Source organism: Phocoena sinus, chromosome 11 (genome assembly GCF_008692025.1).
Source record: "Phocoena sinus isolate mPhoSin1 chromosome 11, mPhoSin1.pri, whole genome shotgun sequence".
Lineage (NCBI taxonomy): Eukaryota > Metazoa > Chordata > Mammalia > Artiodactyla > Phocoenidae > Phocoena > Phocoena sinus.
The window spans coordinates 99696638-99700811 of record NC_045773.1 but is presented as its reverse complement, the minus strand read 5'-3'; the positions used below and the strand labels follow the sequence as shown (position 1 = coordinate 99700811).

Genomic DNA, 4174 nt, shown 5'->3' with positions numbered 1-4174 from the left:
TTCCCAGGGCAAGGTCAGTAATCTCGCTCCTCGGAGACCCTGGGCCAGGCGCTTGGCCTCCTTACCCGCCCCAGCTCCATCCCTCCACTGGGGACCTTCTGAAAATGTTTTCTGGCTTCCAGACTCTGGTTTCCTGCAGATGGGACAGAACCCAGGAGCTACAATGAGCATCTTGGGGAGAAAGATCTGGAATTTTAGAAGGTGAAATTTAGAGGTGGTTGTTTAGCTTTACAGCCTCAGCCTTTCAAATTCTTTCCTCTTCTCTCCTCCCATCACCACTCCATCCACCATCATCCCCCAGGACCTCGGGCACAGCCTCCAACCTCCATCTGTACCTGCCTCTGGGTCATTTCATTGCCCAAAGTTATAAATACATTGTAGCAGCTTCAAATACAGCCCCTAGCAGAGAATTTTAATGGTGACAGGGGAAAGCAAAGGAATGTTCTATCTTTGGAATTTAAGGAAAGGTGAGAGGGCCGGGGGGGGGGGGGGGGGGGGGGGGAGAAGAGAGAAGGCTTGAGGGAGAAAGTGAAGAGCTGAAGGGAAGCCACAGAAGGCGGAGGAGCGAGAACGAGGGTCCACGTGCAGTTACAGCCGCTCTTGCTCTGGAACAAGCCATAGCTTTTCATCCAGGGATGTGCTTGCAGGCACCTCCTAGAGGAGTGCATGCCCACGTGGTCACAGCCTTCACTCTCTACCCTGAGAACTCCACTGTCTTTTTCCGTGGCATTTATCACTGCCTGAAATTATGTCTTATATTTATTTCCTTGTTTATTATCTGTCTCCCTCACTATCTATGAGGTAACGTCTTTGTCTGGTTTACTGCTGACTCCCCAGTTTCTGAACCAGTTCCTGAGACACAGTAGGTGCTCAATAAATACTCATTGAGTTCAAGAGTAAATGATGGAGCAGATGGATGGGTGGAGTCTGGTTTCTGCAAGCCACCATGCCTCTGTACTGGCACCCAGGCAGTATCAACCCAAACTCAGAGCTGTACCCAGGCAGCACCTACAAGACTCAGAGCCTAGAGCTAGGATAAGCAATGGATCTGGTTTACCCAGGACTGTGGGTGTTCTTGGGATATGAGACTTTCAGTGCTAAAGCTGAGAAAGTCCTGAGCAAACTGGGATAAGTTGGTCACTCTACCTAGAGACTCCTAAAAGTCGCAGCTTACATGAAAGGAGAGTGAAGTCAAGGTATTTTGTTATCCTTTCAAGGTCACCTCAGGCTGGCTTGCCCCTGACTGAAGGTCACTGCTCCTTTCAAGGTGGTCTCTGGTACCCGCCTCTTCCCTTGCAGTTTTCAATCATCACATCTACTCTTCACTGGTGGGGTCCTCGGGATGCTAGCACCTCTGATGCTGCTAATCCTGGATATCTACCATCCCTTGTGGTTTTTCCCCACTCCCTCGCACTTTAATTGTGCTTTTATAAATTAACCCTCCTTGAATTATCTGAAGTAGAGGGAGCCACTATTTCCCACTGAGACTCTGACAAGAGGGGGAAAAGGAAAGTGTAGACATACGCATGATGAGAAATCACTAATATGCATAGGTAATTAACCTTTATAATCCTCAGTTCCCCGTCCATGAACCTATGGCCACCTCTCAGGGCTATTATAAGAAGAGATTAAGAAAATCTGCTTCATGTCGTTTGTTAGCATATCAAAAGCACTCAGAAAATTTTAGCCACTGTTATTTTAGCCACTCTTCTTCATAACAAGACCAACCAGGAGGAGGGCTCCTGCTTGTCATCCATCTGAGAAGGACTCCAGAATTTCACCTTTCCAAGTGGCACGAGGTAATGGGTAGAAATACCCTAGCTTCAAAATTCAACCATGCACCAGTTACTGTTTTCTTACTATTGTACTTTAGGGCTTTGAGTTATGCCCTTAATGATCTATATGTTTTGAGATTTAGTGGTTAAGTCTGATGTCTGTTTTGGGGGAGGTTAAGAATGCGGGCATTTGTAGTTACTTTGCAGATTTGCAGGAAACCCCCTACCTGAGGGATACACTCCACCTCCTGGCCGGGCTAGGCTGCTGAAATATACAAGAAATCAATCAGCCACTAAATGGAAATAATTTTGAACTCCAGAAAAATGTTCTCCTTTTTCTGATTTAATGGTGTAGTGACCTCTCTGCAGACCCTGGATGGAAATGGACCATTGAGAATGTCTCCGGGGATTGCATAATCAAGGAGCCTGAGCACTCAGAGCAAGAAAGACCTCTTTTCTTATTAAAAGGAAAAAAGGTACGTTTGGATTTATAGTACCAGGTAAAGTGTCAGCAAGGAGGTGAAAATTCCATGATGAAATAAGGCAATTTAGGAAAGACAGGGGGGTGCGCAGAGCACTCAGCTTACTCCAAAGCACGTGAAAAACACACGTGCACACATCAGAAAATGCTTTGCACGTAACTTTCTAAGAAAATTGGGAACAAAGAAAGAACATTTGGGGAAATAATGAACACTAAAGTGCCTAAGAGCAGGGCCAAAATTAAATCACGTTGTAGTGTATTAAATAGCATTCTCCCAAAATTCATGTCCGCTCAGAACCCCAGAATGTGTCCTTATTTGGAAATAGGGTCTTTGCAGATGTAATCTGTTAAGGGTCTCAAGATGAAATCTTCCTGGATTTAGGTATCCATGCAAGAGAAAGCAGACGGAGATTTGGACACAGGGAGATGCATTGACACATGGCCATAGGAAAGTGGAGGCAAAGATTAGAGCGACTTCCAGAAGACGAGGAATATCAAGAGGTTCAGGAAACTGGAGGAGAAGAAGAAGAATTCTCGCCTAGAACCGCTGGAGGGAGTGTGGCCCTGCTGCCAACGGCACATTGATCTCAGATTTCTAGCCTCCAAAATTGTGACAAAAATTTTCCATTGTTTTAAGCCACCCAGCTTGTAGTAATTAGTTATAGCAGCTCTAGGAAACTAATACACATGTTAAAGTTCTTTGCCTAGTTTATACAGCAGGAGCTCAACAAACCATCTAGATGAATCTGCCGCACTCTGAAACTGTGGCAGTACCACAGTACGCACACTGCGGTCTTGTCTCAAAGCAAAGAGCCAGCACTTCACGCTTCCTGTTTTAAATTTTGCAGCCGGTGCATTTCATGTAGAACGAGCCTGGAATTCAGAAGACGGAACGATGTGACTGAGATTGACGTGCCTGCTAATCAAAACTGGCACTCTATTTCCAAACTGCTCCTTCTAGCACAAGTCACTGAGTAACTATACCCAACAGGAGACTGGTACCCAACACTGCAGGGATGCGTATGTTACCCTCACCTGTCTCAAGCAGGGCCTTGTTAGGACATGCTATGACTCGTCTTTGCCGTGGTGGGTCTTCCATCGATCTGGGGTAGAATTCCAGCTTAGGACCCCTTAGCTGTTACTGGTCACAGTGAGCGAGGGCTGCCTGCGTAAGGGAGGTGGGGGTCTATTGAGAATGACGCATCTCCACTTTCTGAGGGGTTGGAGGAGGGCAAGGAAGAAGTAGAAATAGAGAAAGCATGTGTCTTCTAATACCCGGGGCAAACTATAACCTGGAAGTTATCAGTTACCCTGCCCAGGAATGACTGGGAATATCTTTAATCCCAGTGTATTGAGTGAGGCCACAGTGATGTTCTCTTCTCCATTTCATGGCTGGTGAAGCCGTGGACTTGACGTCCAGTTTGCTCTTCCTTCTTACGTTCCTAAATCATGCTATTTGCTTCATTGCTGGACTCTTCTGATTTGATTCCAGGTTGGCCACACTCGTAGTTGGCTACTGTGCTATTATTCTCCACTTTCCCCTCCCCATTGCTCTCTGCCCTCTTCCTGGGCTCCAGGACATCCACCCCCACGGGCTGCATCAGCCATGCCCTCATTGCACTGGTTGTGGTTAAGTAGGAGAGGTACAGCCAGGACACAAGAGGGTGGGAGGAGAGAGAGGGCAGATCAGGGCAGATCAGGGTATTCATCCCCCTCCCCGAGCCCTCCCTGCCAGGCCTCTGTTGGGCCGTGTCTCCGTATCTCTACAGCCACAGCTCTTGCTAGAGCACCTCTCACAAGGCTAGAGCTCTGCGGGTCCTTCAGGCCTGGGGCTGGAAACTGCTTTCCACTGGGGCGGGTTCCAGCTCACTAGCCAATACTATGTGACTTCCTCAGCTGTGCGCCCACACCTAGAAAC

The 4174-nt window shown here is 47.4% G+C and overlaps 1 long non-coding RNA gene across 1 annotated transcript; it reads left to right on the top strand.

Moving 5' to 3' along the window:
- The first annotated feature begins 1700 nt into the window (after positions 1-1700).
- LOC116762760 lies at positions 1701-3942 on the top strand. Its single transcript, XR_004352337.1, has 3 exons — positions 1701-1799; positions 2145-2251; positions 2639-3942. It is a non-coding gene; the product is annotated as an uncharacterized LOC116762760 (long non-coding RNA).
- The last annotated feature ends 232 nt before the right edge of the window (positions 3943-4174 follow it).